We start from the raw sequence: 13,980 nt of genomic DNA, 5'->3' as shown, positions 1-13,980 counted from the left end.
AAATATTTCCATGAATATTCGAAGCCCCAAGGGGTTAAGCACAACTTTATCGGGTGGATTTTTACATCACTTCAGTATGCCTTGAATATTTCGTTGAATTCCTTGAATAACAACAAGGATCTCGTCTCAAGACTCGCCAATCTTAGAACTTGGAGACGAAATCTAATAAATTTGACTCATCTCTGAAATAGATATTCCCGGAAAGGAAGGACCAACTTTTCCTCTTCTGCCATCCAATTTAAAATTAAAAAGTCATTTCTCCCAAAATTTAGTTGCTCTGATTCTGGCTGGGTGACGCCAATAAAACTTTGATAAGTACTGAAAAATTATCACCGGACCTAGGCCTGAAGTCTGAGGATACTCTGATTCCACAATTAGAAAAGCTTCCGCACAAATAAAGAAAAACCGAAGAGCTGCTGTGTGACAAGTGCAAAAAGCAGAAAATGTGAATTATGAGATTGTGCATGGAATTCGTTGAGGGATTCCACAAGACAATTACGTCTAAATATTTGTCAAAAGTTTCCCGTCGACGGCTAGAAGACGGATGATGTTTTCAGACAATCTTCTTAGTGATTATGTTTTGTTTGATATAAGTACATTTGTGCGGGAATCCTGACCATGAAGTGACATACAGGGGCGACAGCCACTGAGACAATGATGGAAATTTAGAAAATTAGTATTTTTCCTTCTTGGGAATGATGGATACTTGGTGAAGATTAGAATTAATGTTGTCTACAATTAAGTGCAGACTGATGGATGGTTGGCATGCTGTAAGGTCGTTCAGGTGTCTTGAGTGGATATAATAATCGCTAATGTTACTAAGCTCTTTTGATTTCATATGATGATCGTGAGTTTTACACCCCAGAAAGTCACATATTTAGATACATATGTACCTATGAGCATCAACTGGTTTACCAGAGCCAACTACGTCTTAGGAACTCCCTCGACGATTACCGAACTTGAAACTAGAGATGACACCTGAATCTAAGCGGTAATCGAAAACCCCAAGTGAAGAAGTGGTCATGGTGCCCAGGGCCGAATGGTCACAAGGGTTTAGATGTGATGTTGAACGGTGAGCTTTGGTTACTAGCCAACCTCCAGTTTCAACTAGCCTTACGGCTTGGATCGATTTATCTTCCCCGATAAAACTAAGAGTAAGAATCTACAAAAACAAAAACTAGAACTAAATTTCGATCATGACGATCCACCCTTGAGTGAAAGGCAACCCTGAGCTCAACGATGAAAAACTAGAGTCTAGACTCAGATTTTCGACTAATTCAAGTGATAACCAATTCAACTGGGACCCAGTCTTTAACGGACGCGCGGAGCGGACTCTTTCTCTTAGCGTTCCTGTCCCCGGGCTCCAATCGGGGTACCTTCTGAGGCTAAAATGTTGCCCACGAGTAAGCAGCTGTCCTCAGACAGTAAACAGACGTCGGGCAAAATGTTTTCGGCTACTAACTCTGAAAAGTGCCTCTGAGCTGCCATCGTTCGAAAAGCGTTTCCTCTGGCTTCCAGAAGAGGAAAGTAAGAGAGATTCTGGAATAAATTGGTGTCCAGAATAATCTCAAAGCAGGTGAAAGAGCAAGCCTATCGGCTGCGAAACTTTCCTTACTATCGGCGTTGCTGAACCGTATATTAAGAAGTTTCCACAACAAACAGAACGCTCGACCATTACGTTACAAGTATCGTTTCCAAAAACGATTGAAGGAAATATGCAGCGCACTGCATCTCCACCTAAAGCGTAAACGAGATGCTATATTTTCCAAATAAATTGGCAGTGAATGGCAATGAAAGCTTTTACGTGATGGTTGCAAAGGACCTCCAGGCTAACCTGGTTAACGATCTATGTGATGATGGCACCATGTCAGCCAAACTAACCATGGAAAGTCAACAGGGAGATAAGGAGATTCTATAATGTTCTGCTTATTTCTCATTTGACACAGACGACGTTTCCAGTGGAAACTTCACCAGAAGTATCCAATATGCCAAAAGTGAACGCATGGGGATACCAGTGGGATATATGCTGGGGAAGTTACAACATCAGCGCAAGAGGAGTGAGACTATTAGAGTTAGAACCGATCTACGGCTCTTGTGTGAGAGTGGATATCAAATGATATCTGGCATGGCATCCGGCCATCTACTATCAAGTCTACTCTGTAGGGTAAAATGGGAAGGACTTATGCCACCAAATGGATAAAATTTGAACTCTTGGCCGCTGGCCAAAATTTTTGTGAAAGAACCCGGGGCCACTTGTCTCTTAGGAAGTGGGACATCAAAAACCTAGTAGCGCTTTTAACGGGACAATACGGTCATATAGATAAAATTGGAGAGTTGGCCACGGCTATATGTAGTTGAGAACAGCCTAAAAGGAACTTATCTTCTAAATTCTCGATCAAATAATAGTGCTGTTGAAGTAGTGTAGTGTAGTAGGTACCAGTCGCAGTATTCCGTGCTTAAATCTGCGAAGTACATATATGTATGTCGATTAAAACCACATTCAACTCCGAAGCCAAGTGGTCAGCATCATCCATTTACCCTTAGATGAGCACACCAACTGGCTAAGGCTATCACCAGAAACTTTATTCCTTCGGGATCCAGGCGAAACAGACTTATGGCAAGATGGCAAGTCTTTTGGTTGGCTAATAAACTGACTCATATTGTGTGCTAAACTGCATACATATGTGTATACTGGTAGGCTTTTTGTGGCAGGATTTTTGCTCCCGATCAAGCTGAAGGCCCTTTCAATTCTTCAAGTTTTTTATGACTTTTATGACTTATGACTCCTCTTCCGTATTATTGCCAAAATTCATGCCTAGGATAGTGAAGTGGCGCATTCCATTCAGAATGCTTAGCCTACATTGCTATTGTGTCGAAGTTTCTATAGTACAGCTCTTCAGTCGCTCAGCCCAATAACAATTCCCGTAATTGTAGTAATGAGTGACTTCATTTCCGAAGTTCGATACATGTTCTTTGCAATGCGTCCTGAATGTCAGCGAAGACTTTAGCCTGAGAGTGGATGGTGTTTTGATAGGTACCCATCTTGCTGCCTGCAGTGCGTCGTCATGATGCTGACGACGCTTTCTAAAGGGCGAAGCTTCTGTTGGGTAACGTGGGGGCTAGAGATCAAACCCCCCTGATCACTTACATAGCATTAAATTCAATCATAAGAAAACTAACGGAAAATTGAATAGGAAAAATAAATTAGAAAAAGATATGTCAACGCTATATACTTGAAAAAGCAGTGAATAGGAAATATACGCTCCAGATATATCTGGTAGTATCAGTGAATATTGCACCCTCTGGGTTCATCAAACAGTGGTTTTCAATTTTAGAAACAAGGGAGGGGATCTCCAACCCAAAAAAAAAGAGAATTATTTTCGACTAATGTAAAAAGCAGTGAGCGAACAAATCTTTATGGCAGTTTGATGAAGCAACAGGAAAACACCAGTTAGATCCTTGAAACCAGCTCTTCATATGACCGAAACTTTGCTCATCAATGCCGTAAAGCTACACATTCTGTAGCATGAAGCCAAACTACTGCTGGGATGGCAAATTAACTCGCCTTCGTTAATCCAGAACTGCAGGCCAGAAAGTATTAGATAGGACCGACCAGCAAAACAATATGTCCACAAGAGAACTCTCAAAAACATCAAGTTATATTAGCACCTTAAGAATGCAATTTATGCCGAACATGTTCTTGTAGTTATTTCCTATGTCGTGAAAACGTCAGAATCTTACCCTGGTGCCTAAGCTGACGAAACTATAGGCGAACTTCTGCTAGGCAAGAAAATTTAGACGAGGTGCAACCATAAAAGAAGATAGGAAAAAGACACGATTTACTTAACTCTCTCAGAAAGATCGCAACCAGGAGCTGCTGGCAATCCATACGATCGGAAGAGAAAAGTTAGTATAGCTTGTATGGACATTGTTTCTTGTATTTAGAGATTCCGCAACAAATTTTGTCAATTCAAACAAATTGGTAATAGCGGAGCGACTGTGTTGAAACCATAATAATGTGAGGGAAACAAGACGAAAAGTGTCCTTTTAAGTACCTTTAAACAATTTTGGAGAAAGAGGAAATTATGGTTAAGGCCGGCAGTTTTTAGCCCGGGTAAAGCCACCTTTTTTTTGTAAAGGGATAAGTGAGCTTCCTTCCAAAATACGCGATGAAACCGTTTTTGTCTCACTTTACCATGAAGTGATTAGCGATTTCGCCTCCGTTTTGAAAGTAAATATTTTAGGTTTGAAAATTAATTTTTAGGCTAGTAAATGTTGTACGGGTTATCGAGTGTGGGGTATAGCGGGCTGAGTACTTTATCATTCGTTTTTATCCTTCTTATAAGGGATCGTCAGATATATACTTGAACTTATGAGAAGAGGTGTGAAACCGAATAATTGAATTTCCTTAACCAGCTTCAATTCTTCAAATAACCAAACAAGATGTGGTATAATACGTTAAGGCCACCTGTCGATTGGACAAAAGCTAAAATTTCGTTATTGGCTGATGGCTACAAAATTTCCGACCATTATAATTGGGAAGAAATGCCATGTTTCGAATACCTATTAAACCCTGTTTCCTGGTGTTAATGATTTATGTAGAAAAGGAACTTTTAACATTAATTTCTCCCGCACAACCCTGCACTGTGATAATTCATCCGGAAACTAATGAGGAGCTAGCACTGTATATTCATTTGAATTTTATTCAGAGAGTTAGTCTGATATGGGGGTTTGACTGTGAGGCTGCGAACAAGGAATGCGACTGCTTCAAGAGGGCAGTATGCGAGCACTTAACCAGGATGCAAAAAATCCACAAATAAAAACATTTTAATGTTTTAATGTTAATCTGAAAAAAAATATGTCATTGGCCGGTGGGCTATCTCTCTCCCCATCATTGAAATAATATAATAATAATGCTTTCTCTTTTCAAGCATCAAACACCTTTGACGAATAGCACCCAAGCTGAATGAAGACAAACAGATAAGAGAAGAGAGCAGAGAACTGAGCAGCTCAATTTGTTTTGCTTGTTTGTTTTTTATTTGTACCAAAGTTTCCGTATTCAGATAATAGCCAAGGAGGCGAACTCTGTATAGCTCAGTGGTTAGAGCACTGGGTTGTCATACGGAAGGCCGCGGTTCAAATCTCGCTGTGGGATTTGTATCGTGACTTGAAGTCGGATACAAGTCGACTCAGTTGTGAATGAGTACCTGTGCCAAATCAGGATAATAATCTCGGGCGATTGCAATGTTGACCATATCGCCTCCTACAGTGTACTATACTGTATCGTTACGGTCTTTAATGAACTGCTCTAACACACTTCAACGCCCTGATCCAATATGGGATGTTGTGCCAACGATTATTATTAAGGAGGCGCAAAATTATTGCACTATAGTATCGAATGAAGAAGCTAAGCTAGGCCTAATAGTCCGGAATATTGTAGTAACCATCATAGTCAACCAGCACCAAAATGCAACTTTGACCTAACAGGAAGGTCGCACACCGGAATGAGTAGTATCTTATCCCGGTTTTTTTGACATCTCGGCCAATTTACAAGGATATTGCCCATTTCTGAGCATAGAGCGTATATGATCTTCAAGTAACGAATTTAGATACCAAAGGGAAATCAAGTTGACCTTACTATACCATGATATCACTCGCAAGTGCAATTACTTATTTTGTATGAAAATAATTAGATCCCGCATGATTTATAAGCGGAAAAATGCGGCAAATGGTACTTAGAAAACACTTTGTTTAGGAATCGAAATATTAACTCGGATATATACGGATTATTTTACCACTATTGGATATGAAGTACCAAGATAGATTTTTGAAACAAAGAGCCAATGGAACCATATATTTGCAGTAACTACGCGGACTTTATTTTACTGGAGTAAGAGTTCCTGCTATGAAAACTGGTCTATTTAACTTTAATTTATGTGAAAAGAAAAGCTTTTGTTACGTCTCATATGAGACTCTGCACAGCAACTTTTCCGTAAGAGAGTCGCAATACGAACCAACCAAATGAATAATTAACATATTAAACAGAATTTGACTGAAACAACATTAGATCTCGAACAAAGCGTTCCGAGGCAAAACGGGAAAAGGCGCTAAAAGCGCGGAATTTCTTCGAAGTGATACTTTCATCGAAATTATAGATTCGCAGAAGCGCAGCTAATAGTTCACTATTTTGAGCATATGAGACCGAGGCTCAATCTGGACGGCCATCGTAACAACAGTTAAATCCCATCACCCCCTTTCGATTTAGGTACCTCTGATAGATTGATATTGCTCAAGGTGGTCATCCCGTGTGAAGGCCGTTTTTTGGCTTTCTTTTGAAAGTTTTTGTGAAGAACTGGATAAAGATGCAAAATTTTTCACCATAGATTTATCAATATCTTGAGCGTCCATGGTAATTTTTCCAGCCCGATCGCATAGTTCGTTAATGAAATACAGAGCAATTTATACACCCATTTCCAAAAAAGGTGTCTTTCTGCTGCCACGCTAGAGGCGCTGCGATCATCTTAATGAAAAAAATAAACGGCATTTTAACGTACAGACTTAACTGCAGTCCGCAAACTACGATTATTAAAAAATATTAAAAGCTAAATTTTTGGTGACTTGTTGAACCTTTTTTGTGAATTTTGGTGTTTTTTCACGGCTTCTTCAATGAATAAAAAAAACTACTGAATGAATTGCAATTATCCTAGTTTGCGGACCGTAGAAATATGTTCTGAGTAAGTCATGAAAGTTTCAAAGAATTTCGTTGGATAAATTTTGTGCTATGGTGGCAGCCGATTTTCAATATGCAGTTTCGAGAAAAACGCATTTAAAAAGTAGAATGCGATTTTTAGCCATAAAACCTTAACTGGTCATTAATCTGCTGTACCTAATCCATAAATCTTAGGTTTCTTCAAGAAACATATGTACAGTTTCGGCTTTAATTTTTGTCCTATTAGCGAAGTCATTCGAACGTCATTCGGATCGATGAATACGAGCTTCATTACGGCGATCGACATAAATTTCGCATTTGGCATTATCACGTGTTTAACACTATAATTTCCGAACAACTCCGAATATCAAAAAATCACTTTGCCCATATATTCTACACTATATCTAGATACAATTGATGCCAAAAAAATCGATTCCTCGGATCCGACACACGAGATGACCCCCTTAAAATTCAACACGAAATCTGCCACATTCATTATTATTTTATTTTTATTTTTGCATTATTCTGAGTTCGAAATGACAATATGACCATCGCTCTTATAATTGACATAGAAGCTAGACGCTGAGGGAATTATAGCTGAGTGAGTGACGAAATTTCTGTAAAATGAATGATGCCTTTAAACCAGCGCTGATACTAATCGACATTTTTTGTCATTGATAATTTGACGGCTATTACACTTGACGATACATTTTTATACTACTTTTGGTATTTGAGCCCAAACGACTATGAGGGCGCTAAGAATATACAAGCCCCTGGGTCTTCCACCGAATGACTTTCCCTTGCTTATAGCATGATCATTTGGAAAATGTATATTTTGGTATTTTTCACGATAAAAGCAATCAGAAAGATAAAACGGTAGTAGTAGTAAAATATTACTAAAACAAAAGTCTAATACTGGTGAGGTGAACAAGGTGTTCCCGAAATATCGGAAAAAAACATTTTTTAATTGGGACAGAGGCAAGGCCTTTGTTTTATTCTTCCAGTGATCATTTCTTTTCAGTTGTGGACCAGTTCTAGAAGGGCTTGCAACTCTCGCGTAGCCTCATAAAAACTATATATAGGGTCCTCACCATTGCCTAAAATGAAGATGAATACCCTCAACGAAGAGTCAGTAAAATTCAAAGTATTTAAGGATTCGTGTCCAGCAATGTTACGTTAGATCTGAAATCTATCTAAACATAATATTTTTTCTTGCAATACGACACATTTATCTGTTTGCACACCAATCAGGTTCCCCAAATTGTTAATCGTAATAGCGTTCTACAGAGGGGCTACATATATCCGATATTGGGGCAAAAGGAGATCGTGCTTCAAATGAATGGAAGTCTTTGCTTATTACGATATTGGATCATTGGTATTATACGCCGTCTATTGGAGTGAATACGTGCAATTGTTTTAGGCTTTAATGACGGTAGTAACAGAAAATCACACAAAGGAAAACAATATTTCAATATTTCCGAATTTTTCAAAAATCTTTGGGAGAGGAAAATTCAAAATTGATGTTTTCCACTCTAATACAATTGCTATTTTTAGGGGGAGTTTTTGCATTGGTTGGCACTGATTTCGCAAAATCAATCTTCGATGTTGGAATTGTTAAACAGATACTGAAGAAAACTGAAGAAAAAGAAATATCTTTGGGAAGGAGATCCTATCTCAACACATGAATCTTCAATATTTCTCAACTTACCTTGTACAAAGTATCTTTCTCACTTAAATTTCAATTTTTAAGGACACAATTTCGAGTTTGTTAAAGTTTCCATTATTTTTCATTGAAAAAAAAATTAAGTCAAATCAAATGAAATTTTCACTTCAGCACTTTTCCACAATATACACTGTAACTTCGAAAATCCGAAAAATTCAAATTCAATTTCCACATTTCTCTAACGGAATTTTCTTAAGACTTTCGAATTATCTCTTTTCGCACTCAAGACTTTTCCCTTCAAAGAGAAAATTCCAAAACAGCTAAAGCCATTCTTCCTTGAAAATGCGATGCAATTCGTTCCAGCAGAATTTTGCTCTATTCGAGTCGTGATGCACGTGCAAACTGTTCACAAGCTTTCTAGTGTTCTCATCTTTTGAAACATTTTCCCCACCATAAAACCCGGATATATGGCGCATGTCCTAAATCTCAAAGGATACATTCGAGTGATCGTCTCTTTGGCACGAGCTCATTGAAGCAGCTGAGAAAAAAATTCGAAATTGTCCTTTCGCTGGACTGAACGACATGAAAGAGAATATTCACTCCAACGAGAGACGACTATAGATAGCATGCAATCTCTCTCCGCTTCGTTGCGAGGAGGGTCCTTTACTTCGAGGCCAGGTTTATATAAATTGAGCAATAGAAAAGCTTCGCCTTTTGTCGACGGTTGGCTTAAATTCGATTTAACCCATTTTTTCCGGTTCAGTGAAGATGAACTTTCTCTTGGGTCGTTCGAAGACAGCTAAAAGGTGCGTATTAGCCGGCTAAATGCTCTGTAATGCGAGCTCCTTGGTCCTTTCAGATCATCATAGAGTCTTCTGTGCGTATTATTCAGGTGATTGCTCATGAAGCTCGGCAAAGTGTTTGCTTTGATGTTCCAGCTTTAGCTTGTCACCGAGGTGGGTAGTTTGTTCATGCCGCATAGAGTCCTGGTCAAAGTATAATGGTCCGTGGAAGATTCACGGGATCATGGTGGCACTTAGCTAGTCCTCGTCAACCCAAACAGCTCCGCTATTCGCAGCTTGTCCATGCGTAAAATAGCGTATAGACTATATAAAGCGGGCAAGGGTTATTGTTAACTAACACTCTGACAAAAAGGTGTTGTCCATTTGACAATTTAAGCGAACATAATAAGGATAATCCTCAGTCATTAGAGCCGAGCGGATGACTTCATCCGATTAGACTTTATCCTTCCTCACAGAGAACTGCAATCCCCGTTCACCTGCCGTTCGCCCATCATTCTAGGCGATATATTTGCATGTATGCCTCGAAGGATGCCATTTTTATAGTACACTATGAATATACCCGTCCAACCAGGATATAATATCTTTTAAATTTCGCGGGGCCATGGACAGATAGAGCGGTTAGAACAATAGATTGGCACCAACTCTCAGGTAGTGTGCACCATACAACTCATGTTTTAGAAAAGTAGGGCGAAAAGAATAATCCTTTTGGTAACTTTTAGGGTAGAGGGGAAAGAGTGCTATTTGCCACCAATGAAAATGACAAATAAATGGACAGTGGTGTGGTAATTAACCCAGTTTCGCTTTATTTGAGGGCGTGGGTTCAACGAGAATGAGGGTGGGATAATTGCGTATATTTTTTTAGGTGGATTAGCTAGAAATGGAAACGATTAATTTGATTTGAAGTTATGAGTGAAAGGATTGTGATGGTTTGGACTAAGATAAATCTGCCAAGTATTGTTAACTAATGATTAGTGTTTAGGATGGAGAATTCAAGTTCAATTCGTTTAATGTTTTGAATTATAAACAGGCCGAAATGCAGCAATCATTAATGGTTATCAATTTAGTATAAACCTGGGAGGTATTTTGGAGGGAGTATTTATATCAAATTGAATTTCTGGCGTTGTTTGAACACAAATATTCTATTCTTTTAAAGAAGATTACTTAAGGCCCCCAAATCTCCAAAAGGGGGCCCGAGTTCACACAAAGATTTTAAGTGCGCTATTTGAGATGATGTAATATATAACATTAAGGACAATGCACTGAAAGGTTTCAAAAAGACGTTTAAAAGTAATATCTAAGTTTAAAAAGTAATATCTAATAAGAGAGGTTGGGATATAAATAGTAAAGAGGGAGCAGATTCCATTGCAGCTGAGTTCCGAAAAGCGAAGCGTTGGGATCCAACACTCAGCGAAATCTTCAATAACATTATTGGGAAGAGTTGAAAATCTCCCGATTGGCAGCAAAACTTAACCGCTCCAACATGGAACAAGACGGGAAAGCAGAAGCTGAACACGGCACAGGCATGAAAAGTTTTGTGTATTTCTTATATAAAAATATTTGAGTAGACATTTGTCCCTTCAGTACTTAGCACATATTTGTTACGAACCAAAGGGATTTATATTAAAAACCAAAAAACATGACGAAATTCAAAGCGAAGGTCTGCTCGCAAATATTGAAGCTCCATCAAAGTTCTCAGTTGGCATGTTCTTGCATGCCTCTGAGCTGGCCAGGTTCGGGATTGTGGAGGGTCCTTTCAGCGCTTTGATCCCTGACGAGTCATTTGTACAAAATCAACGTGTCTATACCGATACGTGGGTCCGCACCGGATCTAAAAAAAACACAACGAACAAGGGACTTCCCAACGGCCTAACGAAATAAACCAGATCGCGGGCTAAACCTTGAAAATAAAAAAAAACGGCTGAACTGCGCGCGTGGAGCCGTAAATCTCCGGACCCGAGTGCCACGATCGAGAGCGAAGATCCAGTTTCGATTCCTGGTTCTCCTGCCTCAGATGGTTATTGAGGCGTGGCCTCTGAGGTTCTCGCACATGCTTGACATCCACACGCCATTATTTGGAGGATCTCCCTAACAAGGCTTTGCGACGTCAAGGAGTAGTAGAAAAGGAGGAAGTACTCGAATTAAATAAAAAGATTGAAATGGAATATATATTACCCTTTATTATCAATTCAGTTTCAAAGAAAAGATCGAGAGAAAAGTAAGCAAAAAAATAAGAATTAAAAACGCATGCGTCGGACACCATAGAACTTTTAAAGACTTAAAAAGGCGGTCAGAAGCAACGGCATATATCTTGCCAACTAGGTTGTGGCGCGGCAGGATTCGCAGCATTCGAAATTTATTTCGAAATTTATTTCGAATGTTGCGAATGCGAACAAATAGATGGCGCGGAACTATCCACTTTGCAGAGCTCGCCACGGGAGTGAAGGACTGGCGAGAAAAGTGTGCCATGAGTTAGGGGCAGAAATGAAACACATGAAGGAGATGATTATTCTCTTCTGCCTCTAACGAGCAAATAGTCACTTCACTTTTCTTCATTCTTTAAATAAATTATTTAATAAAGTCTAATTGTTAAATCTATCGAGTATTGATTGTAAAAACCCAGTCTATGTTCCGGTGTACCTAAAAAGTGTGGTTTGCAAAGAATTGGACTATCAAAGTTAAATTGGTGACCCCGAAGAGCACAAAGCCCTAGTACTATCAGTATCCAAAGTGAAGAAAGAGAGGCTGGACCCTCACCTGTAAACATAACTATTGAACAACCTGTGCAGCCGATACTTCAGATGACTCGTTCTGTTCCTCTGATCTCGAGCGCGTTTTATCAAGTTAACCAAACATCAGCACCGCAGCCCCAGACGCCAGCACCGCAGCGCCAGATGTCAGCATCACTGCCGCAGCCACCATCGTTGCCGCCGCAGCCGCAGCCATCACCATCTCAAACGTAGCTGACACCGGCATTATTGCCGCATCAGAAATTCAACGAGCGCGACCACCTTTCAACATTGGCAGCAGCAACTTAGAAAACGAACGATTATTTGGCAATCAATTGACTTCATCAAAACAACCACACCTTTTACTATAAAAACCACATAGAAGTTTTCTACACTATTTATTCCGCATTTGTATATTTAATATATATTATTATATTATATTCATAGTTCAGATAATAATAATTAAAAATCGCTGCAAGAGACGGCGTTGAAGTGTTTCTCATCGGGGGTTCTCCGTTTTCTTGGCGGGTTTCTGGGTGGTGATTTCGGTCTGCGCTGGAGAGCGTCCGCTTCGGTCGTCATTTCTGTGTTCGTGCGTGCATTTGTGGGTGCGGCCTGCCGTGTCGGAGCAAAATTCACCGCGTTTCATTATAAACTCACCGCGTGTTCATTGCAAACTCGTACTTTTCGTTACTCAAGATGTCGTTCGACAGCAAAGACGCGGCAGGCCCATCGGACCCGCAGGTGACCGCCCTCGCCGTACGCTTTCCTCCGTTTTGGCGGCGGAACCCGGAGCTGTGGTTCGTGCATTTGGAAGCGCAGTTCCAAATGTCCGGCATCACATCGGACGCGACCCGCTTCAACTACGCGGTGGTCGGCCTGGACGAGGAGTCTATTCTTCTGGTGTCCGACGTAGTGAAGTCGGCATCGTACACACAGCTCAAGAGCGAGTTGATCAGGCGCCTGTCGGCAAGCGAGTCGGCAAAATTAGACCACTTGCTGGCGGGTTTAAAGTTGGGTGATCGAACTCCCAGCCAATTGCTTCGCGAAATGAGGCAATTGGATGGGAGCAAGATTGGCGATGACCTGATCAAGTCGCTCTGGCTGCGACGGCTCCCGGAGGGCACCCAGGCGATCCTCGCTTGCGTCTCCGGTTCCTTGGAGGAACTGGCAGCGACGGCCGACCAGGTCCAGGAGGTGTACGTACGCCCAACCTTGGCGGCCGTTCAACCACCGTCGGATGAGGTGGGTGACTTGAGGCGCGAGATAGCCGCTTTAACAGCCAGTGTGGCCGAGATGCGGGCGACGTTGGACGCTCAGCGTTCGGGCGCCAGATCGCGAGCACGCTCGCGGTCTGCCACCCGAAAAGGGCGATCAGGTAGCAGGTCGTCAGGACAGTCCGCGGACCGAGGGATTTGCTGGTACCACCGCAGATTCGGGGATAAAGCGACAAGATGTACGCTACCGTGTAGATTCGCTCCTACCGCAAGAAACTAGGTCCGCGGGGGTCTTGGCGACGGCCACCCAGAACGCAGCGCCACGTCGCCTAACTATTTTCGACCCCCTCAGCAGGCGCAGCTACCTCATCGATACTGGTGCGGAGGTTTCGGTTCTTCCCGTACCTCGGCAACATCAACTTTTCCCACAACCGCTCAAACTTGCGGCAGCAAATTCCTCCCGCATAAACATATACGAGTATAGGCAAGTGGACGTGAGTCTTGGCTTGCGTAGGACGTTTTCGTGGCGTTTCATCCTGGCGGATGTCAGCTTCCCCATACTAGGCGCAGACTTCCTGTGTCACTATGGATTGCTGGTGGACTTGCAAAACAAGTCTCTTATAGATTCCACGACCAACCTTAATTCGTCGGGACAAATGGTATCTCACCCAGGCAATAATCTTTCCGTTCTTTTGGAAGACATTACCGACTCTCGTGTTCGGTCACTTCTCCAAAAGTTCAGCCAGATTACTACCAAGTGTAGTCTCTCCAAACCAGTGAAGCACAATGTGCAGCACCACATTATCACTACTGGTTCCCCGATTTTCTCGAAGGTGCGTCCTCTACCATTCCAGAAACTGGC

This window comes from Hermetia illucens, chromosome 6 (assembly GCF_905115235.1).
Source record: "Hermetia illucens chromosome 6, iHerIll2.2.curated.20191125, whole genome shotgun sequence".
NCBI lineage: Eukaryota > Metazoa > Arthropoda > Insecta > Diptera > Stratiomyidae > Hermetia > Hermetia illucens.
The sequence above is the reverse complement of the archived record's forward strand: the minus strand, read 5'-3'. Positions refer to the sequence as shown.